The sequence below is a fragment of the Uloborus diversus genome, chromosome 8 (assembly GCF_026930045.1).
Source record: "Uloborus diversus isolate 005 chromosome 8, Udiv.v.3.1, whole genome shotgun sequence".
Lineage (NCBI taxonomy): Eukaryota > Metazoa > Arthropoda > Arachnida > Araneae > Uloboridae > Uloborus > Uloborus diversus.
Window position 1 is genome coordinate 80,389,074 of NC_072738.1, and position 24,708 is coordinate 80,413,781.

Below are 24,708 nucleotides of genomic sequence, written 5' to 3' on the forward strand. Positions count from 1 at the left end.
GATAATTAAATGGGTGAATTCTGTCTAAATGACAGTAAAAAACTGCATTCACACCACTCTAGGCTCAAATTTTCAAAAGACTGTAAATAGCACAGAAAGTTGAGCATTTGCAGGAAAAATAGCATCAAGTAAAAACGGAAAAACATGAGGCATGTTATCGCGGTTCTGTCAACGATATTCTTTGGTTCTGCCGTGTCCACTGGCACGTTGCTCGCGGTTGAATCAGACGGGCGGTACATCCAATGTCTTAATGGGCAGAGACAATGATTGTCTTGCATATCTTGTGGGACAACCTTTTGCGTGGTGCTTCGAATACGGAAACCGTTGTGCTGCCTTTGACGGTTTTGTATACCTCAAGACATTAAAGCATGCTATAGTATTTTTCACATACATTTTATTCTGGGAAAAAAAATCTTGGAGTGTTTTCTTAGAAAGAGTCGTGAATAAATTCAATGACTTTTATGAGTTACAAATATATGCAAAATATGTCACCGTTACAATATTTTCAGATATGAAAATCATCCTCAATGGCCCAAAAGCTAAACAGATAATCCACTGTACAGAAAATAAGGAATTCGGTCATTGTTATTAATAGCCGTTAACATTTTGTTTTACGGATAATTGGCGGTGTTTTTACTTTCAAGGATTCACGTGTTAGGTAGACTCGTTTTATAATTTTTTGTAAGTGTTCAGGAATGTAAGCACATTCCGTAGAAAGCGTTCACTTAGTGTAAATAACTTCACAAAATGTGTCTGTTTGCCCTCTCCGTGGCGATTTAGTAGCATTCCATGGAGTAATATTAGATAAGTGTAAATTTCATAAAAAGACGTACGTCAACAACATTTTATTTCCTATATTTATGTCAAATCTCTATTTTCGTAAGTAAAAATGATAGTTAGATATTAATATTGGTGTCTTGCAACGATTCAAAATTTGTCTGGATTAAAATTTTATTTCAAATTTTTAAAACCTCACACTTGCCGTAAATGTTGTGCATGATAACTCAAACTGATGCAGGTAGTAAGATCACTTATTTACGTTTGCTGCTCTTAAGTATTCCTTTGAGAATATCGATATTTTAATTTAAAGAGAAACAGTCGTCATGAGGGGTAGGAATGGTTCCACTGAATAGTTGTTGCCATAGATATAGTTACAGTTATTATCTTAAGTTACATAAAGCATTAAAAATGGAGTACGTGGACGCGAACTTATGAAACGAACTATATAAAATCCGTCAATTGAACTGCCTTATACAAAAAGAAATAGGCGTGCACATTTTGGTCACTATCCGCGTCGTTTTTATTTTTTTTAAATTTTTTTATTTTATTTTTAATTTTATTTTTTATTTTTTTTTTAAAATTATTTGCAGGCCAAGAAATTAAAAGAAAGAAAAAAACCGTCTTGTTTCTACTTACAATTGTATAATAGACAATTCTTTTGTTTATGTTTTACAAAAGCTTGTTGCACATTCTGTTCCCCATATCCGCAGCTTCAAAACGAAGGAAATGTATTTCCACGTTTAGAAACGTAATCCAAGTACTGAAAAGTTAAATTATTCAAAATTTTCTAATTCTTAAATTTAACTCAAATCTTGCTCCTAAATACAATTCTTAGTCCCCCTTCCTGCAGCAAAATGAAATACATTTTTGAATGCACCCATTCTTAAGCATACAACATAAAGTTATCTACATGGGAAATAGGTAATTTTCACATGCATTTAAATTACTTAATCGCCTGCCCTTCTGACTTATTGATCGTGATAACGAACTTAAGTCTCACAGGAAATTTTAATTTCTTGAAGTTAAAAGAATAATGTATCGCAATAAGTGGTTACACGTGGATACAAATATTTTCACCTTATCCCTCCACTGTGAACAGAGTTGCTTCTCTAACACGGATACGTATCCATTTTTATCTTACAGCATTTTTTCAATGACGGTTGAATTACTTAGTGGTAGTTACAAACAGTAATATTTTTCGATTGTTTACAATAAAAGTTATCGAACTGAGAGTCTGGTAACTGGAAATGGAGCTTTGCTCAACTAATTTCACGATGAAGACTAAAACGAAAAAACTTTATAATTTGGAGTAATATTTCATCATGCCCATTTCAGTAGCAATCTCTTCGTGTCAAAAGTTACCTCATACCCGCTAACTGGTTTAAAATTATTGCTAGTCAGCGAAGATGCTCCTTCAGGTGTACTATTGCTTCGAGCGTTAAAGTAATATAAAATTTTAAACGATTAAGAAATTTGTTTACGTAAAAAATGGAGACATTTTATGCATTTTAAAAGTTTAAATGTAAATTAATATTTCTTTACATTTTTCAAACTTTAAACTTTTACCCTTCTAAAACTATGAATTCCGACATATTAAATTTTCGTGTGATTTCGAGTCTAAAAGTGCACAATCTTTTACTCTACCACACATTAGCAATTCTAGTATGATAGTTTATGTACATGTAATGAACCCCATGACTATCCCCCTACCCCTTGAAAGATAAATTCAATCTACGCTACTATGCACAAAAATAATAATTTTGCAATTCATTAGCCATATTAGTATTTTTACCCCTGGTGTCTGATAACCTGGAGCGATTTCTGTGAAACTTAGGTGAACTGAATTTGGTAAATCATGGAGTAGTATAAATCACATATACATATTGATTTGTTTAAGGATAATACAATACTAAATTATATTTCCGATGCAATGATGTTTTAATATAAATTTAGTATTCTAATTGTAAAACTGTTGAAGATTGTACTTCGATAATGCCTATCTCATTTTGTTATTTTCTGTGCTGTTTATGTATAGAAAATACAGATCAAAATTTCGTTTACTGTTACGGTATTATTACTTGAAAACTTTTTAGCGAAATGCGCAAGCAAATTGAAGAAGAAACACCGATGGTGATTTCAATGCATCCCTGTGTCTTTGCAGGGTGCAATTTAAGAACTTCTGAAAGACAGCATTTCATTTTCGTTAGGCTTTTTTGACAGGCATGCTATACGTTTGTCGCTAACGGACATTAACAGCCATTGTTGAGGATACTTTTTGTGTTGATTGCATTTAAAATATCTCCTGGTGGTTATATGTTGTTAACCATTTTCATTTGCTTTGAACCAAGGTTCACAAATACCGATATAGTTGAACCGAATTACTTAAAGATTCGACGTAAATCAAGCAATAGTATAAAGAAAATTTACAAATTGCAAATTGGTTTGATACGGATCATAGAATATTAAATAAAATTTCTGTTGCAAGGATGAAATAGATGTGGTTTTAATAAAAGTAGTCTAATGTTGAAACAATCGAAGATTGTACGTCAATATTATAAGCAATACTATTATCTTACTCATGTTTGTATTTTCTTGCTATTAACGGGATAAACACTGATCAAAAATTACACGAAGCCTTTCTGTTGTGGATTTTATAATTAAACAATATTTAAAAATTATATTTAAAAGGTAGCATTCAAATCAAGTAGCACCATGGGTAGCATCAATAGACCCCTGGGGCCTCGTAGGTCGCAGTAGAGCTCCTTGAAAAGGACAGGCTGACTTATCCGACATTTTGGTTCCAAGACAAAATTGGATTCAACCTCGTTTCTAGTATTTATAAATACGTTATAATATTCGCTGGTTGCTATGTCGTAAAGCAATCGATGATAAGTTGAGTAAAATGTCACTTAAGGTAAATCTAGAAAGATTACTTAGTTCACAAACACAAGAAAAACGTATCAAGAAATGTTTACTGTAATAAACTTCATCTTTTCACCTTATTTGTTTTTCAATTTGTATAAATTAAATCGTCTTCAGCTACAGAATAAAACAATCAAACATCAATCAGGCAACACATCTAAAGCTTTGACACCACTTTTCTGAAATGAGACTTTTGCACAAATACTATTTTTTTCGCCCTACAATTTTGGAACCAAAATGTCGGATAAGTCAGCTCCCCTTATATAGGAGCCTTAGGTCTCAGTATAGGAAACAATGTACAGCATCATTTATTATATCTACGGCTTTCTCGCCAAACATGCTTCAACGCTAATAGTTAAACGACATTGACGGCCATCGTTTAGGATACGTTTTGTGTTGATTGCACTTAAAATAGTTCCTGGTGGTTATATGTTGATAACCGTTTTCATTTGCTTTGAACCAAGGTACACAAATTTAACGATTAAAGTCAATCTTTGAAGAAACTTCATCTATGGCAGTTTTTTACGGGCTTTTCATTTAGACTAAATTCATAACTATACAAAAATTAGTTCGTGCAGAAAAGAGCAATTTTATGACTCAAAATTTGAAATAAGACCTCTTTGGGTGTTTTTAAAATTCCAAAAACCCGCCTATATGAATTTCTGAGCAACAATTTACCTTTGAGCCAAATTTGGAAGAAATCCGACGAAAACTGTGGATTTGTATAAGGGACATACACACATACCCACACACCCACAAACATACATCCATTTTTATATATATAGATATAGAAGAAAGTAAAAATAGAAAGTAAAAGTACTTAAAAACCATCTCAATCCCTGCTTCTTCTAACCATACGGTTATTTGTCACTATAAAAACACATGGATAGCGTAACCGACACTATTATAACAAGTCGCCTAATCAACCTCATTTTTTGTTGTACCGGCTAATACAAAGTGTTAAACCGCATGATTTTAAATGGAATTTCAATTTAAACACGAAGTAAAAATAAAATAAGGCTGGTTTACTTCACATCCAGTTCAACCCAAATTTTTCTATCTGTATACTTTTAGAAAATATTGTTGATTAAAAAAAAAGAAAACAAAAATTAGGGGTACGTCGAATGTTTTTCAAAGGAAAAATATTTATGTTGGAAAAATTGAAGTGAACAGACGTGGACTGTTTCTTGTCTTCTGTAAAATTTTAAAAATGGATTTTTCTGGTTTTGATCCTAAAAGCTTCATTTTGCTGTTCACATTCACTTGTTGTGAAAATTTCTCAAATAATAAAACGATTTAGTAAGAAAGTAAAATGTTTGTTTGTAACTGATAGTTTTTTTAAAGAACATTAGTGTTGTAGCAAGACCTTTCTTTCTTTCTTTTTTTTTAAAAGTATTTTAGTTTTGATTAGAGAAACAGTTCTTATTAGCAGTACGGTATGGGGACTGGAAAACATCATTTGAGGCAGTGAGAAGCAAAGGAATGTAAGTGGACTTTACAAAGTTTCGAGTAATACGCTTTTAAAGATCAGATCCTAGGTAGGTTTTCATTGAAAAGATTTTCTAAATCATGCAGTATAGCAGTACCTACCAAGGCTACTAGTACTATCTCTCGCCCCAAAACATAGGAGTGGACCATCCATTTTTACTGGTTATCTCCAAATTTTTAATTTTGCTACTTGCATCCCTTTGGTTCTCACTGCTTCATTTGGGTATATAGCATTGACAGGAGATAAGATGAGTGGCAAAAGGCAGATATATAAAAGTTATGAGAGCTGATATTTTAAAGCTCTCTCCAAGGTAGGAATGTTCGGCAATAGTTACAGATATTATCAATTGAAGAAAAAAACTTCTTAAGGCGCGTATGATTAAAATGCGTAAGTTTCCTCTCGTTTAATTTGAAAAAAAAAAGTGGCTTTTGAATTTTAATATCAACTCAGAGTCATGTATCTAGCCTCTGAAAGAGCTCGCACAGAGTTTTTCGCCCAAACTATCTTCCTTATCAGCTCTTAAAAACTCAATTTGGTAAAAGAAGATAAGGTCGAAGTTCGTTGTTTTAAAATCTAAAGTAAGATAACATATACACAACAAAGATAAATACATTGTTGTTATTTTTGATTTGATCAAGCTTCATGTTACTTAATCTTGTTTATGCATTTTTTAAAAATACACCAATGCCAAGAAATTATACTCGTTGAAGAAAGAAGAAAAACTTGCAGTCACACATACATACTCGCACGTACCCAAGTACAGAGAGAGAGATATATAGAGAAAAAGAAGAACCAGAATCTTAAAAACAAAACCATTTAGTACGAAAATATTTCATTAGTTTGTTACTGATTGTTTTTGTTTCTGTTTAATTGATCAGAGAAGCCAAATAGCGCAGAAGCCGTCCGAGAGAGCCCTAGCATTGATTGAGTTTTTTGGCGAATAGAGCAGTCAGGGCCGGATTTGGAAGCGTGGAGGCCTCGGGGCAACGAAGGAGTCGAGGCCCCTAATCAGGATTCGAAAACATCATCATATTTTCGAAAATATCCAATACTTTGATATATATCCGAATATTTTTATATATACGTAGATATCCAATATTTTCGATCAGCACTTTAATAGGAAATACATCCTGAAGTTACTGCTATTTATTTTTTTGTGTAGGACATTTTGTAAAAATTTTATTGTGGGGGCCCCTTCGTTGTGGTGGCCCCGAGGCAGTAGTCCCACCTGCCCTCCCCTAAATCCGGCCCTGAGAGCAGTTGATAGTCTGTGGGATCTAGGTCTACTTTTCAGAATTTAGCCAGTACAGAAGACAATTAATAATATGATTTTTGAGATAGTTCACTATCAGGACAGTGAGGAGAAGTATTGTAACTTCCTTGGACCATCGTGGATAGTTTGGTTTCCTTAAGGTGTCTTGTGTGCCTTAAAGAAATCAAGTATATGGCTATGGTTGTTGAAATTACGCGGTTGCAATTCAGTTCTGGGATAGAATACTTCTCAGCTGGTTGGGGGTGAGTTTATGTATGGGGTGCTTCTATATAGGTTCTTCAGTTGGCTTACCAACTGAAGCCAACTTAATATGGTACACAAATGTGTGATTAGAAACAGATATGCCCTTGGTATCAATATATTTTTTTTTAATTTTGGCATTTACACCACTTTGCTTCTATGTGGTTCAATTAACTAATAAATGTGGTACTCAAATGTGTGAATTCACCACTAATGTTCTTGTCGTCTCCAAATTTTAAATTTTTGGCACTTACACCTCTTTGCAATTAAATAATAAATGTGGTATCCAAATGTGTGAATCCACCACTGATATATTCTTGTTACCTCGAAAATTTTACATTTTGGCACTTACACCCCTTTGCTTCCACGTGCTTCAATCAATTAATAAATGTGGTACCCAAATGTGTGAATCCACCACTGATGTTCTTGTTACCTTGAAGTTCTAATTTTGGCACTACCCATTTGGTAATTCTTTGGTCATGACTATGGTTCACATTTAGCAAACCGTTGACATCCTGTGTTTCGGAATTCGTCTTTTTTTTTTCTCTCTTTTTGCATGTGGGAAAGACATTCTATCGAGTCCTCTTGCACCCATTTATTCGATGTGGCCCTTGGGCAAGACATTCATTCACTTCTCCTTTTCTTCTTCGGGATATTTCCACGAGTGGTCCCTCCGACTCGTTTCGTCCCGCGCAAGCGCAAGTCGATGTAGGCCAAACGAAAAAGAAAAGAAAGAAGCGATGCAAGAAGAAACCGAACTTGATTTGTACTTATTAAAACACACGCAAAGCAGATTCCCGTCAGGTAGCTAACGGTACCATCTCTCTTGTGGTGCGTGCACGCGGATGATTTTGGTCGCTCTCTAATCTAGTCGTTGCTCTCTCTCTCTTTCTGTGCTGGCGCAGGTGGACTTGCCTCATTTGGACTACTTGACTCGAAGATTGACCTGAAGGAGGTAAGGAGAAAACATCCTGACCGTTTGATTTTTGACTAAAATTGTGCAGAGTTGCCTGTTCTTGATTTTATACTCAGGTCTCATCCTTTCGTTTACAGTTTACAGTATGAACTTGGTACTAGTGCAGCCCGAATTAACTTTGGGTGGAAAGAGGGAGGGGGGGGGGATTGGACATAACAGTCCTGTCATGAAAACGAACTATTGTATTTGGATTGGTAATATGTTAAAACTAAGAGTTCCCCGGGGGGGGGGGAGATTCCCCCAAACCCTCCAGGATGCTCCATTGAACTCGGTAAAGAGAAAGTGTTCTGAAAAACGGATCGCTTGATCAGTGACGTAGATAGAAAAAAATTCAGAGGAGGATATAGTTTGAATTTCAGGGGGAGGGGAATATGGTTAGTTTTCTATGGCCAAAAAAAAAAAAAAAAAAAAATCTACTTCCCGAGGGGATACATCCTTCATGAAGCTAAAATTATATGCATGAATGCAAGGGCCTGAAATTGCATCTTCGGTCTTCAATTTTGAAAATTTTCGTATGCCCCCCCACCCTCCATGAAAAATTTCTCGTTACCCCACTGGATTTAAATGTCTAGCAGTGTTCTTCATCTTAGCGAAAGAGCGGAAATAGGGTATCAATTAGCGATGGATGATTAATTTGCATCTCAAAAGACTGCTGCTGAATGAATGATTTTCTAAGTTACCATCTATAAAATCAACGAAAACAATACTGATTTGGTAAAGTTGAAATCAAACCCATGTTACAATAATAATAATAATAATAATAATAATAATAATAATAATAATAATAATACTTCGATGCAATCGAATTTCCACGAGTGAAAAGGACTAAGTTGAGCTTGGTATAAAATACTTGTAGTTTTATGAAAAAATATTTATTTGCTTATTTTTTTTAGGAAAAGGGGAATATGGTGGGATATTGGTTCTGTTGTACAGATTTAATGACTGCTTCTGAAAGAAATGTTTATTTTTTAATTTGCTTTTCATGTAACACCTTTTACTATATTAAAAGCATTGGGTCATGGTGGCTTGATCGGTATGGCGCCGGACTCGTAACTGAAGGGGGCCGGGTTTGATGCTATTCGGTCGACAATACTCCGTGCTCGTTAATGATGGCTAGTGCAAGCTTCATCTGTCGTGGTCACTAAGTCCTCCAAGTTCCCTTTCCAAATCAATGCGTCTGAGGGTGATGGTTCAGGGTTTGCTCGGTTCCAGGTCTGGATCAACGAAACAGAGCTGTCTTCAGGGGCCCATCCAGCCAGTTAAATTACGTACAGTGGTAAGTACGGACAGGGGAGTGTACAGGGTGGGGGGGGGGGAGAAGGAGAGAAGGGACACCTGTTAACCCGGCCCTGAGCCTGAAGGGGGCCAGAAATTTTTGAATGAAGGGCGGAACTTATGTAGGGACGTAAGGGTAAACAATCCGGAGGGGGAGGGGGCGTAAAAGTCATTTGTGATGGGCCCCGAAATTTCTGTGCACGCCCTTGGGTACGGAGCAATCTGGACCATAAACGGCTGGTGCACCAAATAAAAAAGGGGGGAAGTTTCAAGAGAAGTGTTTTGGTTAGGGGGCGTGGCCCTTGAAGCTGATTTTTTTTTTTGTAAAATTGAGCTACATTACTGGCTTTTAATATTACTGATTTAATAACTTATTAAAATGTGGAATATGGATATGACATCAAAAATAAGGACGGATGGCCACCGCAGACTTTCTCCTTCCATTCGAAAGTTCTATTCTTATGAAATTAGATAAGAAAAGTTCATTTATTTGAGATTTTTAGTTTCTACTTTCGTAAAATAAATCAATCCACCCTATAAAAATCATTTTTCAATCAATCATTAATTTTTAACGCTGAAAAGTGAGGGAGCAAGGCCTCTTTACGTTTGAAAATGAGGGGGCAGTTGCCCCCCTTGCCCGTCCGTACGAGCCGCCTTTGACCTGAACTGTAGTGTAGGGTAATAAAAGCGCCTAAATTTCTCTCTGCATATTTACCGTTCTTGTTACACTCTTGATTTAGAGAATATAAATTGCATTACGAGTTGAATCGTATACTTTATCAAGATTATCGGGCCTATTCAAAGCTGTTTTGATAGTAAGTAATCTAATTTTTGGCTTTTTGCCGCGTAATTCCGTTGAGAATTCACAACAGTAAGGAGTATTAATGTGAAGTTATTAAGTTATTTTGAGCACACCTAAAAATTTCAATGTGCTTTAATATAATTTTCAAGGGAAAAAAGTATGTTTAAAGTATTACTTTTTACGGTTGTTGAAATTATTAATCAATATAAAATTGAATTTTAATAGGAATATTCTCAGAAGTTGCCAAATTTCGTAAAAATCTTTTTTTCAACCACACATTTTCCCAAAATTATTCATATTCTAAAGTAATTTGCCACTTCTTTTATTTTTGCCTTTTATAGCAATAATCATGACAACAACAACAAAAACAACAATAATAATAATAATAATAATAATAATAATAATTACAACAGCAGGTACATCCACCACTACCAACAATTGTATTATTATTGTTGTTGTTGTTATTATTATTATTGTTATTATTGTTATTCACTTTTAAATTACAACAGGTTTAAACATAACAAAATTGACAAATTATGTAAAAATACCTTACTTGATTTTTGAAAGAAGTTGAAAAATCGGAAAGGTGGCACCATTTCTCCGGAAAAAACTTGTTCTCTTAAATATTTATCAAGAGTGAAAGTCACGATGCTACTTGAGATATTTTTTATACTTTTGTTTCTAGCCTAGATTATTGAGAAAGGAAAATCTCCTCTCTGCTGACGAAATTTCCATACTGCTTCCCATTTCATTTAGCTTCCGGCCCGATAAATGGAGATTTTTCTCTCGGGCAACCGAATATTCAGTCTTGAAGTGGAATGTTGATTTTTTTTTAATATTACTATTTTCTTTCGGATATTTCTTCATTTACTTTGCTTTCGGAGATTTTGAAGAACAAATGTGTGAAACGTTGAATAAATTTGCACGATTTGTCCGTTCACTAGTTCGATGAGAGCGGCAGTTTCGTCATGTTGAGTAGTAAAAAAATTGGGTGCGTTACAACAAAAATGCAAGTATTTGAGGCTTAATGCTAGTCTTAGTGGTAAAATATGGAGCAAAAATTTAGATGATTAGAATTTCCTCTGAAACTAAGCCTTTGTTTAAGCAATAAATAAATACCTTTGTGCCGAGGAATAACAGGAAATATCCAACGTTATTTAGCACAGGAAATATCCAACACTGTAAAAAATTCCGAAACGTTACTGAGTATTTCCGTGTAATGTTTCAGGGTCTCAATAGTTTTTATCCATTTCCTGAAAAAATCAGATATTATAGTCAAAAAATTTCCTGAATTTCTACAAGTTGTACGAATGCAGACTTTTCACTGCTGTGAAAAATATTTTTAGCTCCCAGTTTAAAAATTAACTTTGCGTTTTTATAAAGTGAATCGGCTTCAGGTTACTTACGGCCCGTCCATGCTGATTCAGCTCCCAGAGGAAGCGAAAAAGTATGGACTACACTGCTTTGAAAGAGGTGCAGGCTACTAAAGTTCTCGATACCTGCTTGCAATTCTTACTTAGATGTGGTCATGTTTGCAATACAGTTTATGGAACTTTCTTAAGAAATCAGGAAGGGATCAAGCTATTACATTATTTCTACTAAAGTTAACTCTAAAGTTTCAGTGACACGATTGGCTTCAAACGGGAAGATTTCTGAATTTTTGAGGAGGTTTCCGAGGTAATTTCAGGAAGGTTACTGAATATTAGCGGAAAACGTTCCTGGTTTTTGCAAGATATGTTAATAGTAGAAATTGGGCACATCAGCTGCCCATTATTTTCTAGGAACGTTTCTGAATCGTTTTTACAGTGTAGCATAAATAAATAGATTTTTACTGGGTGTCTTTACATCTAGAAACTCACACCTTTGAATTGAAAGAGGGTTCCTTGAAACCCAAAATACGTGTATTCTGTAATTTGTTTATTTGTGCTAAACAACGTTGGATACTTCCTGTTAAGACTTTGTTCGTTTTTTTTCTTTAAATTTTTTTTCCAACATAAGGGTGAGAGAGGGGGATAGAGAGAGAAATTACCACAAAATTCTTGATGATTACTTTAAATAATGAGGGTCGCCTATGAAATATTTTTGTAAATTTCGAAAATGGAAAAAAAAAAAACCATTTCGAAACATTTTATTCTTATTCAACTTTACAGAAAAATATTTCTAGATTTTTTTTTTTGAAACTATTGAGGTTTTTAATTCCGAGTTCTATTTTTTAAGAATTGCTTAGTTTCCAAAAACAAATAGATTAGTTTATTGTTACTTTAAAAGAGTATACAAATGTTTCTGTTAGTTGAAAACATTCTACACAAGCTTCTAAAACTAGAAACGATGTTCGGAAAAGATTCAAGTTACTGAAAAAGAGATTGAGAAAAATATTGAGGAAATCAAAGAGAGAGATAGAGAGAGTGAGATGAAAAGCAATAATGAAAAATTTATCTCCTATTTTCTATTTTTGAAACGTGGCTTATGCTTCATCGAAAGACATAAGTATTTTGAAAAGAAAACAATATCTATATTTAGTAACAATGTGGTTATGTATTGGGCAGTGATGATGTCAGAAAGGGTTAAAAAAATATTTCATTCCGTGTGGTTATCTATAAAAAAGATTTTGTTTGCATTTCTTTAACAGAAGAGAAGATAATAATTAGGACGAGGAAAATTACTTTTAACGGTTGGTTGATTTCGGTTTCAATGCATTTTTAACTGAGAGACTTTTTAGCTATTAAAGTGTATCGATTTTGAGTCTACATTTCATAAATTAGCGATACGACATAGTATACGACTTTACGGAGCTGTAATAATTCTTATATTGCTATTTAAGGCAATTAATTTTAAGTACATGAGTTGTTGGACGACAACTTCCGAAATAAATAGCAAAAAAGACAAACTTAAAAAAAATATGTAATTCAGTTATGTTGAAAATTTAAGTCAAAGTTCGTGAATGATGACACTTGGAATAGTTTCGGAAAAATATGGAAATAAATCTGAAAACGCATTTTTTTCTTTAATTTTTAGAAGTTTGTTCCACTTTTCACTGCAAACCATTTTTCTTATGTTATTATTATTTTTAGAACATTAGTTATTTATCTTTTCTTAGTGGATAATTTTTGAGGAAATATTTACGGGTTTTTATCTTTCTTTTCTAGAAATACTTCTATTTACGCATTTCTTTGAAGAGTTGAGAAGTCAAGTCGTAGTTTAAACCAATAAAGAGGAATATTATGTACAGTTCATTATAGTTACTAATTAAAATGTAACTTCAATAATTAAAATTCAAAAATAAATAAATGTATATGTAAATAAATATAAATAAATAAATAAAACAGATAAAAATAAAATGTCCAAAAATTAAAATTAATACGCTAAGAGTCTTTTAAATTTTAAAATTGAGTTTTCAAGCATAATCATAATTTTTGAAACAAAATCGTATTTTTAAACTCTGGAGACTGACTGACCCATTGGCTAAAAATAAAAGTAATTAAGGCGGTGAGTACAAAGATAATAGCTTCAGCTCAACAGTACTTTGATAAAAATTTTACAAAAATTTAAGTTAACTAATAAATTATTCGATCAAACCATGACTATTTAGAAGTTTTTACACAAAATGCAAGGGGCTAGTTAAAATTGAATAATTTTCTGATAAACAGTTTTAAAATACATTCTCATATTCTGCTAGAAACTTTTGTGCATAGCTCGACTAATTTAAATCATTGTTTAAATAATGACTGAAAAATGCGCCTTTTAAAATTTAAAAGAAAGTGTTGAGTTTTTTTTGCATTCTTGATTTTTTTTTCGTTTTTTTTTTTATTTTTTATTATCAGTTAACGTTAAGAATCACAAGTAGTTTTTTTTTTTCTCCCCACCTTCTTACTATTAATACAAAACCTAAGTCACATTTGCAATTCAATCAACTTCGGAAATTTGAAAAGTTTAGATACTTTTTAAAAGAAGTGAAGGTTTATTTTCTCCCGAAATTCAGTAATATTTTTTGAATTATAAATTCAGATCAGAAATATGTTTCTATTGCTGATAAATTAAATTTAGATAATTGATTTCTCTGCAGTGAAAAAAATTGTCTCCCCTGAAATTACTCGAACGTATCAAGGGAAAGAAAAAAACTCTGTTTTGTGAAACACTATGTACCTCTTTAATGCATTCGTCATTGAATGCACTATTCCAGAGAACCCTAAAAGACTTGTAAATGACATAACATTCTACAATGCTATATTGAAGTTTGTTCCGTCTTTTTCTTACCTTTTTCTCTTTTTAAAATAGAATTATTTTTCCCCAATAAAGAAATTTCAAGCAGTTCTTCAATTATAATTTCTGTTGATCAAAAGATGCAATGCAGAATTTAGGGCAGGAGTTCAACGAAAAGTTGATGGAACCCTTAATTTTAAGTTATATCGCCAGTGGCTATATATAATTCATTCGGCGTCAAATTTACGCTTCCTTTTTCGATTGCAATCTGATATTCCAAAAGTATGTTTGTTTTCACGCTGTTAGACAAATTAACATCAATTGTAACGTTTTCACAGTGTTAGGCAAAACATTAATTGCAAGTCATTTTACAATCAATTTATTATCTTTTAGGCACATTTTAATCTATGTCTACACTGTAAAAACGATTCAGAAACGTTCTTGGAAAATAATAGGCTGCTGATGTGCCCAATTTCAGTCAGTAACATATCTCGCAAAAGCCAGGAATGTTTTCCGCTAGAATTCAGTAATCTTCCTGAAAAATTCAGATATATGCCCCTTAAAGCCAATATAGTGTCTCTAGAACTTCAGAGTAATCATACGTAGAGATGATATAACAGCTCCATAAGATGTATTACAATCTCGGCCAAAGCTTAGCCAGAACTGCTTGACTGCAAAGCTACGTAGTCCAAAGATTTAGTCGTTTCCTTGGGAAGCTTAATCAGTCAGGACGAGCTGTAATTGCATTAAAGTCAATACACCTTATAAATACTCTCAGTTAATTTTTTTTAACTGGGAGTTAAAAATATTTTTTACAACAGAGATAAGTCTGCATTTGTGCAACGTGTAGCAATTCAGGAAACTTTCTGACGATGATACTTGATATTTCCAAGAAGTGGATAAAAACAATTGAAATCCTTAAACGTTACACGGAAATACTCAGTAACGTTTCGGAATTTTTTTGCAGTGTAGTATTCAGTGAATATTTCGTGCGACTTGGCGTGTGTTGTTGACACTTATACCTAAATACATTTTTATTACTTCATTTTATGAAAGTAAGAAAGTTTTACAATAGCGAAACATTTCGATTTTCAGATTTTAATCCAAAACACACTTTTAGCCCCTAAAAATATAACAAAAAATACAAAAGAAGCACCTCGAATTAAACCAAACATCAGACTTTCAGGACTCGGATTCTGGGACTCTGCTGTGGAGTGTACAAAAGGACTTCTCACACAGATCCTCCCATATCTCACAAGAAAAGATTCTGACCCGTTATAAACAAACCCTCCCCTGTGGAGGGGAAAATCCTGGTTGGACAGGACCCGATTATTACAGCTTGGGTCTCGGGGCAGACATTAAACGGGGTCCTTTATAACTTGTATAATTTTTTGACAATCGGAAAGAATGGAAGAACAACAAAATTAAATTACGAAATTATTATGCAAATATCTGGACAGATATAGGGTAGACCGACCAGTCAATGAACAGTTAAGCATAATTTCATTTTTTAAAAATCCTAGTAATTTTAAATTCTGTACTATACAGATCGTGATAGTTAAAACATCTTAATTTATCTATGTAAATATCTCTAAAAAATCGCGGGAACATAAATGGTACCGCTTCCGACTTTTTTAGGTGTTTGAAGAAAAAATGGCACAACGACCCAGTGAATGAACACGTCGAACCAGCAAATGAACACAAATTGGTCCAGTGAATGAACATGATAAATTTTGATTCAAAAAGAAACTAAGTTTCTTTGAGATCTATCTATCTATCTATATAACTATCTATATCTATTTATATATCTATTTATATATCTATCTATATCTATCTATCTATCTATATGACTATCTATATCTATTTATCTATCTATTTATGTAACTATCTATATCTATCTATCTATTTATCTATATAACTATCTATATCTATTTATCTATCTATATATATCTATCTTTTTATATCTCTATCCATCTATCAATATACCTTTATATCTATTTTTCTATCTATCTATCTACTAATCTACCTATCTTTCCACTTATCTATCTATCTATATATCTATCTATCTACTCATCTGTCTATCTCCATGTCCATTTATATACCTTATCTATCTATCTATCAATTTATCTACTTATCTATCTATCTATATATCTATCTACTTATCTATCCATCTATATATCAATCTATCTATCTATGTATCAATCTACTTATCTATTTTTCTATCTATCTACTTATTTATTTATTTATCTATCTATCTATATATGTATGTACTTATCTATCTATCCACTTATCTATCTATATATCTATATACTTATCTATCTACTTATCTGTCCAATTATCTACTTATCTATATATATATACATATCTACTTATCTATTTATCTACTTATCTATCTATCTATCTATGTATGTATGTATCTATATATCTATCTATCTACTTATCTATCTATTTATCCGATCGATTTGCCTACTTATATATCTACTTTATCTATCTATCTATCTATCTACCTAACTATCTACCTATTCATCTGTCTGTACATCTAAATATCTACCAATCTATTATCCTAATCAATCTATTTATCTATCTATCTACCTGCTTTTTTACCTGTCAATCTATCTAACTATCTCCTTATCAATATATCTACCTATCTATATCTATCCACCTATCTATATCTATCGGTCTACCTGTCTATAGTATATATCTACTATCCATCTCTATATAAGCCTCTCTACCTAGCTATCTATCTCTATCTACCTATCTATTTATCTATCAATAAATCCATCTATCTATCTACCTACCTATAGATTTATCTACCTATGTATCTATTTACCTCTTATTTTTTATATATCTATCTCTATAGCTTCCTCTATCTATTTAGCTATCTATATACAAACATACATACATATCTACCTATCTATTCTCTCTCTTTGTATATATATTTCTATTTCTCTATCTCTGTATCTACCTGTCTATCTGTCAAGAGAGATAAAGATATAGAAAGATAGATGTAGGTAGGTAGGTTAATATACAGATAGAGATATAGATAGATAAAAGATAAAACTCAGTAAAAAATGCATTGTTTGCAAAGACAAAAATAAAGAAATTATAAAATATATAAATAAATAAGCATATAAAACTATCTGCATTACAAAAAAGTACGAAAAAGAAAATATCTCAAAGAAACTTCAAATTTCTTTTTAAATCAAAAGAAGTTTTGCCATTGTTTATTCACTGGGTTTTCGCAATTTTTCGTACCCAGTGATTGAACACCCCTCTACCTGAAAATCTACGCATTCTGCATTGACTGAAACAATTTAAATCCATAGCCTAAATATGTATACTTAATTTTTTTTTTCGTAGAGTTAAAAAATAAAATTTATTGATAAAAATAATACATATCAAAACAATTGCTAGCATGAAACCAGCCTTATTATTTTGAAAGAGAGAAAGAACGATTCACGGCAGTAAAAATTTCAAATTTTTTCCTGGAAAAAAATACGTATCCAAAGTAACCAATCAGGTGTCAGATTGCTTAGAATATCAATAAAGAACGCGTTTGTAGTGAATTTGTTCAGAAAAATATTTTGGAAGCTTATTTTTTATTTTTTTTTTTTTTTAAATGACGCGCTGTTCATTCACTGGGTGGTGTTCACTCACTGGTCGGTCTACCCTATTCTAATACTTTAAAAAGTTTTAAAACAACACAGCATTTACCAAATCGCCGGAAAATAAATATTTTTTCTCGTTTATTTTTTCTATTCAAACATTTTTTTCCCCAGAAATGTTGACTAAAAAGAGTAATCTTGTGCGACCATAATATTTTTCTGTTTTCGTCTCCCTATATCCTTAATCAGTGAAGCAAAGTTATAAAGTTTTCGATTAGAAAATGTTTATAAAAATTTGGGGCTCCCATCTGACAAGGGGCCCTATGCATTTGCACCGCTTGAACTTGCAGTAAGCAGGCACTGGGGGTATAGGTATGGCTGGGAACAAAATAAATAAATAAATAAACAAAATCAAGAATAGAAACTGCAGGTGGTGTACTCTTTTTCCTTTATAAGGCCAACAGTAAGCATTGTATCAGTCTTATATCGAAATACTTAATGATGCTTCTTCCCTTTCGAAAACTTCCAGTACTTTTTAATTGCTTTCTGACTTAGTACAGGAAAAGAAGTTCCGTAATAGAATCACACTATAAGTAAACAAAAATTTTACATCTATAAGACATGATTCAACGTGTAATATGTCGAAAGTTGTAATAGTTATAACAGCAGCTGGAGTTATAAAGCAGTTTTTTTCCTAAACCGTCGTCTTGTTTTTGATGCTCATACTCAAGTAATTATTCCATGTAGTGCAGGAAAAATTAATTATAAAAGCATTGCTAAATCTCTTCTTACACATAATTCTATAAAAATGTTTTTAATGTCTCGTTAGCGTGCTTCTTCAGTAGCTGCTACATTGTTGCGCAACTCTAGCGCAGAACAATGCAGGTTCCCACATCATTGAAACATCCATTACCTCGGCTTCAACTCGCTCGTCCCTGAATACCCTCCAAAAATGGCGCAATTTCCTTGACATCATAAATAAGAAGGCAACGAATATAAGTACCAAGGGAAGCTCTATTCCATCCTGTTAAAAATGCATCATGGAATGAGTGACGATTTCAGGGCGTATCATGGCAATCCTTCTGGTGGTGGAACGCCTGGTCGAGTTTTGATTAGAATGGGTGGACAGCGAAGCGGAACTAACCGCCAATCGCTTCTTTTTATTGCATAAATCTTTGTTTTTATTGCGTGAAAAAAAAGCTAGAATAAATTCTTTTATTTGGACTACATAATCGTAGACCTCCATCTTGAATGGAATCGAATGGTTAAGGTTGCAATCACCCGTCATATGTGTCAACAAACGTGCGTGAATATGTTTTGATTCTACTCTTTTTTTCTTCAAATCTTGGAGGCCAATACGCTTTGTTGAATAGTTGTTTTTGCTTCCTTGAGGCTAGTAACTTCTAAATTACAATATTTAACTCTTGACAATTCTTATTTAAGAATGGCCTGTGAGTTGTACGATCTTTGAAGATGCTTACTCTGAGTCAAGACTTGCAAAGTACGTGTTTGGTAACGCTAGGGTTTAATTTCTATTGAAAAAACGGTGAAGCTCTGTAATCCGCAGAATACGGAAGTAGCCTAAATTCTGTCTAGTATGTAGATATTGACATAAAATTGATAAGTGCAATGCCTAAGTTCTCGTGAGTTTCCAACTTCCACACTGTAAAAACAATTCAGAAACGTTCCTGGAAAATAATGGGCAGCTGATGTGCTCAATTTCTGCCAGTAAAATATCTTGCAAAATCCAGGAACGTTTTCCGCTAAAATTCAGTAACCTTCGTGATATTATCCTGGAAGTCTTCTGAAAAATTCAGAAATCTTCCCGTTAAAAGCCAGTTGTGTCTCTGGAAAATTAGAGTGAACTTAAAGGTATAATATAATAGCTTGGCATCTTCCTGATTTATCAAGGAAGTTCCAAGAGTATTATTGCAAATATGGCCGAAGCTAAACGAGAATTGCAAGAAATTAATGAGTATTATTACTCGCTTGCAATTCTTGCAAAGCAACGTAGTTCATACTTATTCGCTCCCTATGGGAGTTTAATTAGCATGGACAGACCGTAATTTAATTGAAGTCGATACACTTTATAAATACACTCAGTCAATCTTTAAACTGGGAGGTAAAAATATTTTTCACAACAGTGAAATGTCTGCATTCGTGCAACTTGTATCCATTCAGGAAACTTTTTGACAATGATACTTGATTTTTCCAGGAAGTGGATAAAAACCATTAAAATCCCGAAACGTAGCACGGAAATATCCAGTAACGTCTCGGAATTTTTTTACAGTGCATGCAACTACACTAAAAAATTTCTGAAACGTTACTGATCATTTCCGTGGAGCGTTTTGGGATTTCACAGGTTTTCCACATCCTGTGAAAATCAAGTATATTGTCAAAAAGTTTCCCGAATTGCTACAAGTTGCACGAATGCAGACTTCTCACTGTTGTGAAAAGCATTTTTAACTTCCAGTTTTAATTTAGGGTATTTAGTATCGCAATGGCGATAATTAATAAGTTTATCGGCTTCAGTTCGATTACGACCCGTCCAAACCGACTGAGCTCCCAATGAGAAAGAATAATAAGTCTTTAGAATCCGTAACTTGGCGAAAATTGCAGGCGAGTGTTACTTACTCGAAATTCTGTTTAGCTTTGGTTATATATGCAAGAATGGTTTTGGAAATTTCTTGGTAAATCCGGAAGGTGACTAACTATTACATTAAACCTGCCAAAGTTTTCTCTGAAGGTTCCAGAGAAACGATTGACTTTATCCGGGGAGATTTCTAAATTCTTCAGAAAGATTCCAGGATAATTTCATTAATGTTACTGAACTTTAGCGAAAACATTCCGTTTTTTTTTGCAAGATATGTTTTTTGCAGAAATTGGTCACATTAGCTGCTCATTATTTTCCAGGAACGTTTCTGAATAGTTTTGGCAGTGACCTAGGCGATTTTAGTTTCAAGCGTAGTTCTTGTCTGTTACCGAATTTGGTTGGTCAAAATTTATTACATCACTTTTTGTTTTATTATTATCATCTAATTCTACAACTATTCACTAGTCAGATTACGTTACGTTTCAATTTCTTTAGATCAAAGGAAGATATTTCTGCTCAGTTGAAACGAAATTTTGAATCTTTAAAAAAGAATGGGAAACAATGTATTGCAACACACTTTTGTTTCTAAAATGCTTTTCCTCATGGGTATGGTAGTCATTTTGATCTTTATTTTTTTACATCAAGAAAAATGTAATTTGTGTACCATGTGTACTAAATGAACAATTGGAGAAACTTTGAATTGCGAAAATTCATAATAATCTAGAGCATTACTTTTAAGAAAATTCTTGAAAAATTATAAACTATCACAAATTACTTTCAATTATAAAATTCCGTGAAGCAGATTCCAAAAGAAATAGTATTCTAGAATACTTACACTCGCATATTTTTTATTTATTTTTTGCTGCAAAGAAGTTTATTCTGCAAATATTTTCTTCGATTGATGCATTACTAGCAAGCCAGTTACCCCTCAACCTCCTGAAAAAAAGCAGCTCAAAAAATAAATGATTAATAAATAAAAAGAAATAACTAAATGATGTACATAAACAACGAAAATGTCAATTATATTAGTGTCTCAAATGGATTTCACGTGATTAATTTTTTCCGTTTATACAGCAATCATCCAGAAACGTGACAATATGTAACATTATTCTGCAAAATGCGCCATTCACTTTCCCTCCAATTTTTCAATTTGTTGCCAAACAAGTTGTCAATATATCTTAAGTTCAATAGAGGTGTCTAACGCCTTAGCACGTCCTCTATTAAAAAAATGCCTTTCAAAAGTATTTTAACTAAAGGAAAATACACGAATAAGTAAACAATAGGCCGTTTTCATCTTCGATGGTAAACACAGTTTTTTCATTGTACTTCTTAAGCCCTGATGGTCATTTAGGCTTCCATGTGTCTTTAAACGCGCCCACGCTATCAATAAATCGCTCTCTCTTCAGTATTTGTCCGGGGGCGCGTGGCAACAGTGATGCGCATTAATCCGCATTGTCCATGTGAAGTGATGCGTTCTGGGGATTGGTTGGAAAGAATACGAGGTTTCCATTCCTTTTATTTTCATCTTCCCGCAGCGTCAAAGGTTATTGTTTTCAGAACGGTTTCAAGTGATGAGCTAAGAGTTATGGCCTGCGACATTGTTTCCATGAAGGGTGTCTTGAAAGAAAGTTCCAGATCACTAATCGAAACAATCCATCGCACTCCACTTTCTTACTTTTGTTTCAAGCCAGAACATCCAGTCATTTTGCGTCGTCATGCCTTGTATCAATGGAAATGATGCAACAACTTTATTCTGCTCTTTTCAGAAGACACATTAAACTGTGTTTTATTATTGCGAATACTATTGTTTGAAAGTGAAAGAATTCATTTTTATTTTTGACTAGAAAATCGCCCATCAAGGTATGACGGGTGAAAATTGCTTCTACATTTGAACGAAGCCATTGCCTGTTTGTTGATATTTTGATAGTTGAAATTTTAACCCCAACTCTAGTGGATTAACCCTAAACTCTAGTATATAGCGTTCATTGTTGACCACTTTTCGTTTCTTCACTCTTATAAAATGACAGTCTTACCAGTAAAACAGTTACCGGATCCAGTTCAGCCCTTTTGAAAAAAAAGCATTTCTTTGCATGTTAAATAAATTACCAAAAAATATTATCAAATTATCATGCCGTGGCACGAGTTTCGTTGTTGATGACGTCAGCGTTACTCGATTATTCGCTAATATATATATGAGGATGCATTTTTCTCCCGTACTTTGTACGAGCCTCTACTAGATGATAGCTTTAGGTACAACGATGATTATTACGAAGGCTCATTTAAGGTAACCTTAGATTAACTTTGCATAAGGTGGCAACTTATTTTTTCCCACATTTTTTTGTGGGACATTTACCAACTCTAGACTTTTGCGCATGTGCATGCTAAAAGAAAAAGGGGAAACGAGATTTTTTTTATACGACAGACAAACAGAAACGAACACTTAAAAGAGAAGAATTTATGAAACTTTTGGTGATTAAGCATTGTGTTTTACTGGTTGATTTGGATTGAGTAATTTAGTAATAGTAGGAAATTCTCGCAACTGTTTATGATACACTGTCTCCCCCCAAAAAGAAATTTGAATCGAAAGTATTTGGAATCAGAAATGTCCATAAAGAAATTCGTCCTGAATTAAGATTTAAGAATCAAGTTTTCTGACAATAAACATTAATGTTGGATGAATTTTCTGCCAGAAGGGTTTGTTGTGGGTAATTTCGTTTCTGGTAAATTTTAGCTATAAATAATCTGGCGTATGACTCTGTGTCAACTAGAAATGATGTATTTGTTATACGGTCATGAATGAACAGGTGACGTCATTTCTTTTAAAGAAGAGGTCTCCCGCTTTTTAACGAACAGATTTGCTTTAGTACATTTGGCGCCGATTTTAGATAGAATAAAGTAAGTTCTTGGCAGAGTTTCATGTAGTTTGCTTTTAAAATCCATTTTACTTTAAGAACTGCGATTTGAAACTGTGCTTTATCATTAGTAGATAAATTAGTCATAAGTAAAAATGTTCTTTCTATAGGTACATTAGGTACGGGCAAACATATAACGTAACAAATAATCATGCATGATTTAATTAACTGGCATGAAAAAAAAAATGCTTAAACTGATCCACCCAATGCCTTTTGCTTGAATTAGAACCCCTTGATAAGGACATGCCATGCTATCCGACATTTGCTTACAAAACAGTTATGGATCCAACCTCGTTTCTAAGTATTAATAAATACGTTATAATATTCGCTGGTTGAAATGTTGTAAAACACTTGATGATAAGTTCAGTAAAATGTCACTTAAGGTAAATCTAGAAAAATAATTTAGTTTACAAATTCAACAAAAATGTACCGAGAAATGTTTATTGTAATGAACCTCATTTTCACAGTTGTTTTTAATTTATATTAATAAAATCTTCATTTACAGAATAAAATAATCAAATATCAATCAGGCAACACATGTAAAGCTTGGACACCAGGTTTCTGCAACGAGGCTTTTGTACAAAAACTAATTTTGCTCCCCGACAACTTCGGAACCAAAATGTCGGATGAGTGCCCTTATATAGTGGGCTTAATTTCAGCAACTTATACAGTGGCCTTAATTTCAGCAAGTGCGGTGACAACGAGGCAGGATACCTCAAAACCTAGGTATCATGTTAGAGGCTTCATTAAATGTCAAATGAACTAAAAAAGTCAAAAATACATTAAATCTTAGTTTCCAAACGTAAATGAGTCTAACGTTCAAAGTCCTAGTTCCTTAAGTAAGACTTACGTGATTTTTTTTTATCCCTTCAACTATAATACTGCTGTAAAATGCTTGAAATAAGACTTGGGACCGACTGTAAAGAAAACGTTTAACGAAGCGACATTGCTTCCAAAAGTCAAGAACGATGTGGTTCGCAATGCTTAACGAAGCAAGACTTGTAATAAAATGTAGTCGCTAAAGAAATTTCCCACGTGCGGATATGTTAACATGCTCATTCAAATTGCGTGTTTTCTAAGAATAAACAACTCGAATACTTAGCATTTCAGCAGTTTTACAAGCTAGTCTGTACAAAATTAGTAAATGTCCTTGAACATGTTGTGAAAGAAGCTTTGTTTAGTGTGTAGTCATTTAGGGTTGAACTTTGGCCCGCGATATTTTTTATTTATTTCGATTAATGAATTTTCTATATATTAGGCAGACTTTCTATAAAGTTCAAACTATTATAAATACCAAGTGCTTCTGTGCTATTTTGTAAAAAAACAAATCCCGCCATGTGTTTTTCAAATTTTCAAGTCCCTCAGATATCTTGCTATTGACAAAGCCATACGTAAAAGCATAGTTCCGTTTTCATAGATTTCCGAATAGAATATTTTCTTTCAGTACATTCAGCCATTTTGGGTTACTTTGAACCATGTGGCATAACTTTATACCTCTTCATATTTTTAGTACATTTTGTTTCAAAAGAAACTATAGAAAGCCCAATGCTGTTCTATGCAGTGTAGGAAACTACAGAAATCTTGTAATGCCATGCAGGGGTGCCCATCTCCCCCAAGTCCAATGCGCAAATCCCCCCCCCC

General features: G+C 33.2%; 1 protein-coding gene across 1 annotated transcript in view; it reads left to right on the forward strand.

The window, feature by feature from the left end:
* Window positions 1-7,552: 7,552 nt before the first annotated feature.
* LOC129227267 (probable chitinase 10) overlaps window positions 7,553-24,708 on the forward strand; it is a 153,532-nt gene continuing 136,376 nt past the window's right edge. Inside the window, exon 1 of the mRNA XM_054861785.1 lies at window positions 7,553-7,659. The gene's annotated coding sequence lies outside the window, so the exon portion shown is untranslated. The remainder of the gene's footprint in view (window positions 7,660-24,708) is intronic.